Source organism: Emys orbicularis, chromosome 4, assembly GCF_028017835.1.
Source record: "Emys orbicularis isolate rEmyOrb1 chromosome 4, rEmyOrb1.hap1, whole genome shotgun sequence".
NCBI lineage: Eukaryota > Metazoa > Chordata > Testudines > Emydidae > Emys > Emys orbicularis.
In genome coordinates this window covers 149,014,356-149,028,670 of record NC_088686.1, presented here as the reverse complement: position 1 = coordinate 149,028,670, position 14,315 = coordinate 149,014,356, and positions in this window count along the sequence as shown.

The following is a 14,315-nucleotide window of genomic DNA, read 5'->3' as shown; positions in this document are numbered from 1 at the left end:
GGTCCTTTTTGCTGTTAAGTCCTGAAAGTTTTCCCTCTCTGAGTACTGTTTGATGGGGGAATTCTTTTGGGTTGTCCCTGCTTACGTTTTCCTCCTGTTGCCCCATGGTATACCTGCCACGGCAGATGTACTGGCTTCATTCTTAACATCTCCCATATTGTTACTTCCTGCATTGAAAGCTCCAACAGAGCCCAGGAAAGGGCAGAGTTTGGGCTCTGAGCAATGGGTGGAGCAGAGTGCATTTAAGAACAGGTTGGGAGTGGGACTCACTCATGCTCTTTACCAGAATTCCACAAAGGAGCCTGACAGACCCTGGCACTTTACAGCTGCTCGGGGTCTTGTTCACCATCCCAATGCGACAGAGAGCTCCTGTAACATTCATGTTCCTCATTTGGAAGGAAGATGGATTTCTGTCCAGGGGCCCATGGCCATCAGGTGAGGTTCAGTTCTGAATGAGCCGGCTTGGGACACGGACACTTCCATTGGATGTGGCGTGTTCTTGTTTGTAACTAAATTATCCTCTACAATCTCTCTGGGGCCTTTGACTTCTGCATTCACCACCTGCGCCTGACGTACTGGAAAATTTCCTGATTTGTCTGTGCTTTCTTGTGCAATTTTCATTTTATTCTCCGCTTTAGCTCCTTATCTTCACACTCTTAGCTTCAGCCTGCAAATGGCTTCTGGTTATGTGCTTCTCACAGGCTTTTTTCTTATCTTTAAAAGAGAAAATATAAAAAGTAATCATTGACTTTAGCCTATTGCTGCCCCTTGGCTAGGCAGGATTGGCCTCACTTTGGGATAAGACTTGGCTGACCGGTGGGTTGTTGATTTTTTTTGTTTTTGTCTTTTTTCTGAACTGCTAATGAAAGCATAAGGCCGTAGGCTAGAGCCAGGCATAATGCCTACAGGCACTGCAATAGCTTCCCTTGCACAGGTCTGCCAATGCACCACAGTCCTCATGTGCAGCCCCTCCTGCTATCCCAGTCCTGGGCCTCACCCCTAGCTCTCTCAATGCGCCTCAGTCCTAATCAATAGCAGCCTCTACTGCTCTAGCCCTGAGTCCACTGCCCCCTCTGCAGGTTCACCTCACGCCTGTGCTGTAGCCTTGCCACCTACTCCTGTCCTGCCTCCTTCCTCAGATCTGAAACCCTGGCTCTTCCAGTTCTGAGTCGCACACTGCCTGGATGTGCACGTTCGAGGCCAAGTGCAATAAATCAATTTGGTTTTGAAAGTGCCGCAGCAGCACAGATTGAGACTAAGGGATGGTGCACGTCAGTGTGCCAGGGAGAGGCCCTTAGAAGAGCAAAATTTAAACAGCGACTGCTTTTCAAATGTAATATTCCCCAAACGGTCTCGTTAAACGCAAGAGGTGATTTTCAAGAGGACCTAATTGAGTTAGGAGCACAAGTCCCATTGGAAAATGCACCTGCAAGTCCCAGGCCTACCTTTAAATCGATACTTATGGAACATTTTAACCTACATCTGAGGCCCACTGAAGCCATCTGTGGGCCCTCTTGCCTGGCTCCACAGAAGCCGTTACCTAACACGCTCTCACTACTGCGGCTATCACCATCAGCCCTAAGGCCAGTGCCAAACAAGCCAAGAAAGGAAGCAATGCTACTGTCAACTCCATCAGATAAATGGGGCAGAGGAAGATTCCTCTGCCTGCCAAATGGAAAAGGGCCAAGCTGCCAGACTTGACACAAAGTGCTATCAAATGAACAAAGTCACCCAGTGAAATAGAGAGAGAGAGAGAGAGAGAGAGAAACTCTCTCTAATCTTTCAGTTCTAGTCACTTTAGGTAAAAATATTCCCAGACAGAAGCATCACACACATTTACAGTGAGCCTTACAGTAATTCACCACTAGTAGCAACACTAGGAGAGCCAGTGTAGACAGACTGCAGTGCAATGCTGGAGTCATCTACTAATGCTTCCAAACACCACGTTAAATATGTCTGAGCCCCTTCTACTTGAGAGCTCCCGTTGGTGGAGCTGCTGGTGAATTCTGGCTCCTATTAGATGCAGAACAAGAAAAAAAGCCATAAGAAATAAATATCCAGGCAGCCTGGATGGCCCCACACAACATCTATGGGAAAAGTCTTATTTGCAGACTGGAATCTCCCTCTGCTTTAAACGCAACTCCATGCTCCAGAGGTTCCTGGGGTGTAACTAGGGGAGTTAAAGGGAGCTCTAGTTCCACCTAGGAATCTATTCTTGCTTTGCTGTCCTGCCACATGACTGGTGAGTGCAAGGGGGTAGCAGTCCTGAGAACGTACCTAGTGTTGGGGTGGCTCGCCCTGCCTACCGCAGTGCCCCAAACGCTATTTTAGCCTCTAGCTTGAAGAGAGTTGAGCGCAGGCATGTCTTTGCATTTCCAAAGCAAACCTGTACCATGTCAGACAGGAGAACAACTCACCCACGAGACACGAATAGCCCAGCTGACTGCATGCTGAGGAGCCAGAAACCTGCATGTCACTGAGCAGGACTTAATGACAAAGGGACATTTATGGTCCGAAATGAAAAGTATTGTCACAGGGGCATTAAAGATTCCCCGCTGGTGTAATGCAGTGCAGCTCCATTGAAGTTAAGCTGATCTGCACCATCTGAGGGTCTGGTTCACTGGGAGTTCAACAGCAGTTTTTATCTTGCAGGTTTTAAGGATTCACATACATGCAAAATACTCCCGACTCCTGGCTGGTGGAGGCACTGTAAGAGGAATTCAATTTGAGGTTAAAACAAACCATCAACAAGGGCTACTCTCCCGATCACATGTACTATGGGAGGGAATGCCACACCACTCAGGTGATCTTGCCACAGAATGCATGTTAACTCGCTGGACAGGGCAGCACAACCAATTTCTCTACAGGGGCTCCTGGAGGTTGGGGTCTCTCTAAGTAGGTTATCAATAGCAGCTCTAATGAGAAGCTGTTTAGGACCAAGCTTTATGGAATGAAGCCAGAGGTAAGAACTAAGATAAAGCAGCAGAGAAATGGAGAGCTGCTGAATACATTTTAAGAGTGAGTGTACAGGGATGGATCCAGTAGAAAACCCGTGTGCATGCGCGTGTGTCCACATGCCCACATCTGTGTGTGTAAGAAATATCAGCAGGGAAAAGGTGTTTCAGGCACGTGCACCGAGATTGATGATAGCAGTGAAGAAACACGTCCCCCCAAATCATGTTATAATAACCACGCCTGAAGACGACAGCAGCACCACGGCAGGGGTGGGTGCTGCTGTAATAAATGGCTCCGCTACCTGAAGGTGCTGGAGTGTGACAGCCATAAGTACAAGGGCTCGGTTATTCGGTCTGCAGAGGAGCTGGTTTCAAAAGCAGAGAAACATGCCAGGCTCAGCAGGTGCAGGATCCAGGTGGGTTCTGGTGTTGGGATGGCAGGGCGCATGGAAAGGAACCAGCCAGTCGGGCGTCCTCGCCAGCTCTGTGGGAGTGGATCCAAAGCGTTCTCGGCTGGCACATAGTTGCTGGGTTTCATTTAGGAGAACATGCCCAGAGCCGAGCCTGAAGCCAGCTCTGCTAGCACTGAGAAAACAAAGCAGTCGCCAACAGCCAAATGGCTGTAGCTGCACATGGCCCTTCCCGTTCCAGCTGGAAGCTTTGGCGTTGCTTGTGTGCCTAGTGGAGAGGAGCCGCGGCACTGACCTACAGCCGGAGAAGGGCAGCTGCCAACCCAGGAGCCTTTCTGCCTCAGGAAGGTGCCTTGCTCCCATCCCTGCCCACTGCGCATATCGGACACTATTCGCCACACGCAGGTCAAGCCAGGCCAGCTGCACCACTAGAGCCTCCCTTATGGGACCCAAGCAAACAGTTCCACTCAATGTCAGATCCCTCCCTTTACGTGTCCTGCACCTGACCAAACTCATGGTTATCCTGCAGTCAGAGCTGCAGACAAAACAGTAAAATGCAGGAGAGTGTGACGCTGATAGGAAAGGTTATTTGTGCTCAAGAAATTAACCCTACAGCACGCAGAGCTCCCTGCACTGTTGTATTCCCCATGTTCCTTCAGTACAGGGGTGCTTCCCACACTATGTCCCTGGAAAGGTGAGAGGTTTGGGCAGGGGATGAAGACTACCAAGGGCAGGGGATACTGGTTGGCAGTATCACCTCAGCACCTCATTCCCCTGCCCCACGCCCAGGCAATAGGGGGCAGACAGCACACCAGGGATAAATGCTCCTCTGTCCAATTCACAGTGTATGCAACATTTGATGTTTTAGGTTATTTTACCCAGGGGGGAAAACTCTCACACCACTCCAAAAAATCATAATCATCGTCATTAATAACTAAGCATGGTTTTCCACTGCCACTTCCCCTGATACAGGTGACACACACACACATTGATCATAACACGCTCAGCTGTGCACTGTGCTCCAGGTGACAAAGCAGAGTACATGCTTTCATGGCTACAGCTGACCTATAAAAGGTTTATGGCCCTGCTCTATACTCATCAATCTTTGACAGATTTTCTAGCTGGTAACAGGATTGCCCTGAAACCTTTTTTGGGAATCTCATTTTTCAGTTATAATAACGATGTAGATATTTAACTTCGATTACACCCTACAAACATCAAGACAGGTATTCTTGTGCCTTTCCCCGTTAGTCTGCGTTAGCAAGGCTACAATAATGTACTTTTAGGCTCAGGAAGGTAGCAAGATTCATTCCCAGTGCACCTGATAAAGCCATTAATATTTCAGAGGCTTTCTTACAAATGAAACTAGAGCACAGATTTTTGGTGGTCTGGCAGCTGAGACTTTCTGCTTAATGAAAGTCAGAATTTCTCAACAGCACAAGAAATATTAGCTGGAATAAAGACCCTCCCTGTTCACAGCTCAGTCTCTCCCAACACTGGGAGCACTGCAAAATGAACCCCATTACGATGCATGCTACACAAGCGCTTTCAACAATTTCCCCCCAAGAACAAAGAGTTTAATTTCTGCAAATAGATGCAGCCAAACAGCCCTACAGAAAAGCTTGAGGAGACCAGGAAGACTGACAAACTCTGGATAAGCATGGGGTAGACTGGAACTTCATGCAGCTTGTAGAGGAGATAAGTGTGGTAATGAGCCCTTCCCAATGTCTCCTGCTCAGAGAGAGCCAAGAGCAAGTGAGCCATTGCTATTATTATTCTTTATTTGCATTGCTGTATAACTGGTTACTATATTCACCACTGCTGCCCTCTTCCATGGAAAGTCAGCTCAGCATCTCTAAAGGTATGTTTACACTTGGAACTGGGCGTGTGATTCCCAGCTCCAGGAGACATACCTGTGCTCTGACCAAGCTAGCCTGCTAAAAATAGAATGTCCCCATGGCAGTGCGAGGGGGTAGCAGTCCTGAGTACATACCTAGGGTCGTGGATGCCCTGAGTATGTACCTAGTGTTGGGGTGGCTCACCCTGCCTACTGCTGTCCCAAACTCTATTTTAGCCTCTAGCTGGATCAGGCATGTCTGCTCAAGCAGGGAATCACACGCCCAGCTCCCGGTGTAGACATACCCTTAGGAGCTCAGATTACATTCCCGACACAGGAGTGGCATGCTAGGAAGGGGATTTACCACTGCCCATGAAACCAAGCAAGCATCCCACGAGAAGAAGCAAAAACATCGGCATGTGTGTGGCCTGAGCAGGAATGGGGCCTTGGTTAGCAAAATCTCTGTTGACCTGGGACAGTCAGTCTCCAGGCCAGATGGGAATTTTTTTGCATAGTGTATATTGTGACAAAGTTCCTCCGCTATCTTGGTGGGTCCTGCGCTTATTGGCGGATTTGTTCGCCTCAGAGATTCACCATGTGGGTCAGGGAACTGCTCAGAGACCTTCGCCTCTGGTAGAACCCACAGTCCAGGTCAATTCCTCCTGTGTCTGATCAGGAGTTGGGAGGTTTGGGGGGAACCTGGGCCCACTGTCTACTCCGGGTTCCAGCCCAGGGCCCTGTGGACTGCAGCTGTCTAGAGTGCCACCTGGAACAGCTGCGCGACAGCTACAACTCACTGGGCTACTTCCCCATGGCCTCCTCCCAACACCTTCTTTATCCTCACCACAGGACTTTTCTCCTGGTGTCTGATAATGCTTGTACACTTCAATCCTCCAGCAATATGCCTTCTCCCTCTCAGCTCCTAGTGCCTCTTGCTCCCAGCACCTCGCATGTACGCTACAAACTGAAGTGAGGTCCTTTTTAAACTCAGGTGCCCTGATTAGCCAGCCTGCCTTAATTGGTTCCAGCAAGTTCCTGCTTGTTCTGGAACTGCCCCTGTTACCTTACCCAGGGAAAAGGGATCTACTTAATCTGGGACGAATATATCTGCCTTCTAACACTCTCCTGTATCCATCTGGCCTGACCCTGTGACCATATGGATTTGAATCTGTTCCCATGCTGATGAAAGCTCGAGGCTCAGGTTATAACATGGAGGTGGTTTACCCAGATGCTCTTGCTCAGGCTTCTCTCTTTCAAAGCAGGTCAGTAAGGGAAGGATGCACTAGCAGCAGGCTTAAGACCATGGTCTTCCTGCATGTCATTTCTCACCTCGACAGGTCTCATTTTATGGGCAGGTCTTCTGTACCACAGTTAACACGACAGTGCTGGGAGAGCACTGTACAGTCACTGGTAAGAGCTGTTGGCTTCACTGCATATTGCCAGGCCCAAGGGTACCTGCGGCACTCCCCTGGGCTAGAAACGCCTGCACGAAGATCGAGTGCCAATCCTGCTCATACTGCTTGCATAATATGTCCATCAGCAATCAACAGGGCTTGTTTACATGAGTACAGAGAGTCAGCTTGAATGGTTGCATTGTTGCAACAACTGTTCTAACTGGTACCTCTTTCTGCTTAACCTTGATTTATTAGAAGTTAAAACTTTTTTGTTAAGGAATCCAAGTCGTTTCTTCAAGAAAAGGAAAAAGCGTTCTCTCTTTGTTAGCAGCACAGATGTAGTTCCTGCAGTGTATAAATAAAGCCTATGTTGGGGATTGGTTTTATTTATTTATTTCTAGCGTTATGCAGGCATGAAAATTCTTGCTCGCCAGCTATCCATTAACCTTGATGCACTAGGAACATGCAGCTCAGTCAAGCATTTGAAATACTAGTGTAGCTATTTCATAGCAGTCACATACATGCACTGCTTGATAGATTCTAAAATACAAGAGTATACCCAAGGATCCCTTGTCTGATGGCCAAAAGTCATCCGGCCCAACTTACTGGGGCTCCACTAGGCTAGATAACTAGCTGCCCTGGCCTAGCTTCAGTTTATTCTAAAGTTAAAAATGTATTGATCATGGATTCAGAAATGTGTGCTGCATATTTACATTTCTCAGCTCGATGCTGATGTTAGTTTGGGAGACAAAACAATGAACAATTCCTAAAGTAAAAGATATAAAAATGTGAAGCTCGTGCTTTTAAAAAAAATCCATGTTGAAATTCGTGCAGAATCAGCGTTCATAGGGTCTGGGAGGCACAGTTTTCAGCTTCAAGAGAAATATTACAAACCTTGCTAGATGTTCCTACAGGTCGTTAATCAATGTCATGCTGGAGAAGGGAACTTCCTAGGCATCATCCTTCAAGCTGTTCAGTCGATTATGTTTGCAGCAGAAGCCTGAGTATATACCAATGAAGCCTTGACTCAGAGCTGCCCAGGGACATTTAAATATCCTATTTGCATTGTTCAGTGGCTGTACACAGTGCAGCAAGAGAGCCAGCACTGGAGTCCATCGGGAAACTATATCACATTTGATTTTGTTGACACACTAAGAAAAACTTAGAGGAAAAACTGAAAACAAAGACATGTTAGGCAATGACTTATTTTACAAAAGAAAAGCTTTAAATTTTCCCATTCAAGTTACATTTTATGGCCAAGATTTTCAAAAGTGACGAGTGATTTTGGGTACCCAAGTGGAGACACCTAAAAAGGGACCCAAATTTAACAGGGAGAGTGCTATGGAAAAATCTGGATTCATTAAGGAGTCAAGATGCCCCCCGCTCCAAAAAATGGTGGTGCCTTTATTTATGTTTAAAAGTCTTATCTTATGTGCCTCTCTCTCTCTCTCTGTGTGTGTGTGTGTGTGTGTGCAGGGAGTAGGAAGAAGAGGCACTTAACAGTTAACTAAAATATTTGGTAAGCTACATGTGAATGCACATTCTGCATTCATTTCTTCAGAGATAACTTATTTGGCAGGGTAATATGTTTATAGCAACCAAACCCCAGCCAGAGAATTCTGACAAGTTTTTGACAGTCATTATTTTAAAAGGATTTTTGAAATATTATGGCAAGTTTTAAAAATTCCTTTAAAATAATGAATAAACTCAGTCTCTCATTAGAACAACAACAAAGCAACATTCTGGAAATGTTTGAGTAACTGACTCCAGCACTTCTGTTCATTTGGACGGCAAATGATCACTCTGTTCCCCAAGCACATAACAATGACAATGTGTGTGAGTCTTCAAACACACAGAGCCTAACAGAGTTGAATGAAGTTCCTCTGCTGTACCTCAGGTCCCTAAAAACACCCCGTCCATTGTACATGGCTTTGGAATGCATGTTGAAGATAATTAGTCTATGGTGAGAGCAGAAGGGCAGATATTGCTCTAAATCTGCCTCAGATTTGAAGGTGGTTTTTTCCCCTCTCTCAACATATGGATACAGGAAATCTTTGGAGACCCTGAAAGAGGAAGCTGGCTCGCTTTGAATTCCTAAATTGACTGGGCTTCTAAGAATAGACTCCAAAGGGAAACTCAAGACAAGCAACATATAATACAACTCAGCACCTTCACATGCTGTGCAATACTCTTGCAATTTCAGAAGTAAAATATGATCCAGAGCAAACAATGATGAAGCACGTGAAGGAGGTTTGGAGGAGTGTGCGATTATATAAAGAGTGTCAGGGATAAGGTTAGTAAATACCATTCCTTCCCCTGGGAGTTTTCCTTCTGGAGGAGTCATTAATGTACTGGAAGGATAACAGATCCCATTCTCTAATACTCTAGGTCATAAGCAAATTAAGATAGGAAAGCTGATTCACCATTAATCTGCATTAGGCATGGTTGACCAGTTCACCCATTTGATATTCACTCCGGATATGCATAAATGGAAGGGTTTAGGAGGTTAGGGCTTGGAATGTAAAACCCTTGTCATCTTTACCCAGAAAAATAATCTCTTTCCATCTGACTGGTGAAAAAGGGAAAGAGGAAAGTTTCTAAGGGCTTGTCTGCACAGGGAAAATTTACTGGTATAATGCCCTGTGTGGGCACTCTTATTCCAGAATAAAAGAGTGGCTTGCTTTAGCATAAAAGAGTCCACAGGGGGCGCTATACTGGTATAGCCAGAGCACTGTAATTAGAGAAGTATAGTTATGCTAGTAAATTTTCCTCGGTAGACAAGCAAGAAGCATGTTCGAGACCATCTAGAGAAAGAGAGACTGACCTGTTAACAGAGAAACAATCAGACCACTCTGAACTGCAGATGGCCCAATGTGGTCTAGGCTTAGCACCCCGTCAGTTAGCTTAGAAGTCTCTTAATTAAGCCTTTTGGCCCTGATTCAGGAAGGCATTTAAACATGTGCCTAACTTTAAGCACATGTGCAGACTCAGGGACTTCACAGAGGCTACTCATGAGCTTAAGCACCCTCCTGAATATGGGCCATAATGAGTCCAACTCCCCCAACACAGCTGAAGGTCAAACTGCAGTGCACTTCCCCCCCACACAGAAAAAGGGAGCTGCTTTGTTGCCATTGGCTGCTAGGAATGGTGGATAATGATGCACCCCGGCCTGCCTTGGGGTTTCAGGGGCCCACCACTTGGAAGGATAGGGGCCCACCACTTGGAAGGTCAACAGAAGGTTCTCACACAGTGAGAAGCACAATGCAAAGACATTTAAACAGAGGGATGTTTCAGGCGACAGGGAAATGGGAGCAGGGTACTGGCCTAAAGGACGTTACCTACTGAAGGAAAGAAAACAAGGCCCCTGAATATTTTCTTGTGTGTAATTAGAGGCACTCCATGCCTTGGGGTTTTAGAGAAGATTACTAGTGGGCTTGGACAATCCCAAATTAATGGGCAACAACAGGGAACATACAAGGGAGGTTGCACGTGAGTGGTGTCTCAGGCGTTCAGAGATGGTATGTGACAGGCAGGAGGGCAGGAAGATGTGTGCGCAAAAGTTTGGAATTATTTTCTCAAGTGCGGTTTACACATGCAGTTCCCCATCTGCATGCACCCAGCCTCAGCTGCCTTTCCAGCTGAGCAAGGTTCTCGCCACATACAACTCTCCTAACTGAGGCTTACCACATCACCTCTTTACAGACCAGCTGCAGGAAGTGTTTACACACTTATCCGCCCTCTCCACTTCTGCTCCTGCCATCCCTGCCCATGCACAGATTGGCTTGCAGGATCGAGGCCTCTCACAACCAGACACACTCACATACCTACTCACTGCTGAATGTGTCCTTATTGGCACCCATTATTAGCCACAGACAGGAGGCTCTGCATACAACACCGGCTGCCCCTTTGAAAATTTACTCCTGGTTAAACAGCAGTTTTGGTGCCAGCAACACATTATGCAGGTCTGGCTCCCCTCAAGGCCCTCTGTCTATAAAAAAGGTAAAGGAGCCATTCTCACAGGCTAACATGGAGTCATATTGGCAGGCGATCAGGATTTAAGACTGTTTTTCCTCTGCAGAAAACAGCCTTTACTCCCTAAGAGCCTGCAGATCTTAAAGGGACAGGGCTACGAAACTAACCGTCCACGTGATTGGGAGGAAACTCGGGGCCTGGCCAGGAACGAAGGAGGCTTTCTTCAGAACAGGCCGTCTCCCTTCCTGCGTGGGTGCTGAGCACATTTAATAACCAACAATATAAACTGCTCACTGGGATTAAGACAACCCACTCACTGGCCAGGATTAAAAACAGAGGAGTTCTCTCCTCCACAGATCACTGCTGCTGCTGGAGAGGATTCAGGACATGGGAGCACCTAGTGAAGAGAGATTTCTGTCAGGTCTGAAAGGCAAAGCGCCTGTGTCTGTTGGGTGCAGAGGAGCGGGGGTGCTACAGGGGTGCTACGTACGAGAGAGGTCTGCATATATGGAAACAGCAGGCAGCACCAGAAATATGTAGCACAGTTCCTGGGGTTTGTAGGGCCAACAAAACTTGCTGCTGTTGGGCACTGCAAACACCTTCCTCTGAGCAGCTTTTAGCAAAGTACCTGTCTCCTTTTGGCTCTGCTCTTCCTGCACGGGGTGGGGGGTTGTCCCGGGGATAATGCACAACCATTGCTGACCCAAGGACCACGTCACGTCTAACTTACATAAAATGGAGCGGGCTCTCTTCTACCCCAGCGGCATGGGGCCATGGAGATGGAAGAGCCCAGTATGCAATGCTTCCAAGGTGTTATGGTGGGACATTTCATGAAGGGAATCGTTGTCTCCATGGGCCACAACTTCTTGCTGAAGAGGAGGGGGTGCTTGGGCCCTCACACAGAGCCCTGCAGGCCACATCTCGGCCACTCCCTGCAGGAGGCAGAGAAGCCAAGCATAGCTGCTGCTCAGAGGGAGGGTGGGCTATGAGAAGCCCACTCCAAATTGCCAGCCTGGCTCAAAACAGAGCAGGGAACAGAAAAACCAACAGCATCTGTCTGGCTTACCAACAGCATGAGATCCTCGGCCTCCGTGGCAGTGTCTGCGCGACCCATGTGGGGTCTTTGGTCCATTCTAGTAGGGGGCCCACACAAGACCCTCAGAGTTTACTGCCGCTGCTGTCAGCAAAAGGTGCTAGTGCTTTAGCCCAAGCAGTAGTCTCGCTATTGAGACTTTCAAAGCCAACCAGACACAAACTCCTATTCAAATTACAGGGAGCTGCATGTCTTGTGCTCTAGTCACCGCTGAAAGTCTCAGCCCACCCACGCCTTTCACGCTGAAAACCTGCGCCAGCCCAAGCAAGTTCGTTACACATGCAGTAGGAGTAGCTATCACAGAATCAACGCTCCATGGGGCCACCCTCTTGTTGTGATCAGGTAGGGAATAAAGATACAAACCCAACCCTCACCCCAGAATCATTCCTGTAGGGAGCAGCACCCGATAAACACATGGGCGGAAAAATCTCCTGCTTGTCATTTTGGGGCTGGCCCATTGCCGCCTGGCATTTCCTTCCTCTGCTGCAGCCTGGCGTGATTCCCCCTCCCCTCTCCACACAACCAGCCATTTCCTTAAGCTGCCAAGCCACCAGGAGCTGGGACCTTCGGAGGGTAATTAAAACCAAACCAGCACACAGTCCATTGTATTGTTTTCACTTTCCTTTCCCCCAGATTCCTCCAGTTATCTCCTCCTGCACTTCGTATGGAACCTCTTAATCCCCTCCACAAATCTGCTAAAAATGGCAGAACCAGCTTCAAACATAGTCACTGTCCATGAAACCTCCTGAGTCGCATTCAAAATGGGGGGGAAGGGAGGGAGAATCTAAAAAAACAAACCAAACTCAAAATGCAACAAAACCCACGCACCCCCACCACCAGTTCAAATTCTTCTTTTAATCTCAATACAATACAACCACCTCCCCAGCCCAATTTCTTGTCTTGCCATTGACATCACAATATTAAACTCCTAAGAACTAAACCGCTTTGAAAGTATAACCTTCTTTAAAGAAGACAAGATTTAGACTAGAAGTATTTACTTTCTAGTCCCTGGCACTGTCAAAGCCACTGATGCATAATCAGCAGCCCTTTAAATGAAGGCTCCCAAATACCCATTCTACATAGCTCTTGTAAAGCACCATGTGTAGTTTGTTGTTTTTTCAAAATGCTAATTGATTGTTAAATAATGTGTGTTGACATTGGATAGCTGCAGCATATAACAGGCACAGATCTGTGAAAGAGGTGTTGATCCTCCAAAGGCTGTAGTTTTATTTCGGGTGTACAGTGCATTTAGCGCTGGTGAAAGAAGTCCGACTGACAGCCCTGGAAACCAAAATCCTCTCTTTATTCCTAAAACAGGAGTATGGAGGAAGCAGTTATACAAGCTCCCCCACCCCTACCACGCCTCATCTGTGTCTCCACTCTCTGCAGCCAACTCAGACCTTGGATTCTCTGCTGAGACTGCAGACAAGGGACCCAGTTGTGATATTCTCTAGAAGCCAGACCTAGCAAAACAACTGCCGGCTGGCAAATCAGATTGTAAGCTTCTCAAGGCAGGGACCAATACGCCTTGCTTGCAAGGCACCATGCCCCCCAATTCCTACCAACAGACAGTAGTAGTGCAACAACTGTTGGTCTATCCTACCTTGTCCAGAGACCTAGAGATGGAACATTCCATACCCAATTCCCTAGAGCCACCCTGTCACCCTTAAGTCTTGAGGCCTCATGGACGCATGACAGTTCACCCAGGGTAAGTTTTCTAAGGTATTTTTAATGACTAACAATAAATGAGAACAGGCTCCAGTGAAAGACTGAGGCCCCAAACATCAGCCTCAGCATTGGCAGCATCTGAGAGAGAAGGAAAATATATTACTGCTGCCCTACAGATGACGGCTTCACTGTTGAAAAAGCCCCTTCCCTAGTGCGGTGAAGCCGGTATGCTCTGTTGCAGCACGTTTTTTGGTATTGAAGGACCACTGCTGGCTACTAACCCCAGACAAATGCCTAGCCCGGTCGCTTCCATGGAATCAGAAGCCACTCTTCACTCCTGCAGTTCACAAGGCGGCTTTAAAAGGTCACCCACACACAAGGGGATGCCAGCGGATTTGATACGTTTTCAACAAGCCATTCAAGTTTGTGAAGGTAAGGAGCATTTCAGAGCAGTGGGGTTTTCCTCTGAACCTGCTATTTTCATTCCCAGGAGCTACTAAAACAGCACACATCTCTTTGCTCACTCTGCAGTTAAGGTACCTTTCTGTGGGACCTGAAAGTTTTTTGAATACTCCAGTCAGTAAAAAAAAAAAAAAAAAAAAAATCACCTTGTTTTAAACAACAACCCAAGCCCAAAAGTATCAATAAACCTGCTTGCTGAACATATGTGCATTGAATAGCTACTTCCCCAGTGCCTAAAGACAGATACTTTAGCAAAGTGGATGAATTCTGGAGTATTTACCTTGGGATGCAGACAAAGACATGCTACAGCTGAGCAGAATGGCTTGGATGTTTTCTGAAAGAACATAAGACAGGAGAGATCCCATAAGACTGGAAAAGGGCTAAGGCAGTGCCTCTCTTTAAAAGGGGGGAAAAGGAGGAGCCAGGGAACCATAGACCAGTCATCCTGACTTCGATACCTGGGAAGCTACTAGAGCAATGTATAAAACATTCGATTTGCAAATACCTGGAGGATGAAGGGTTAAT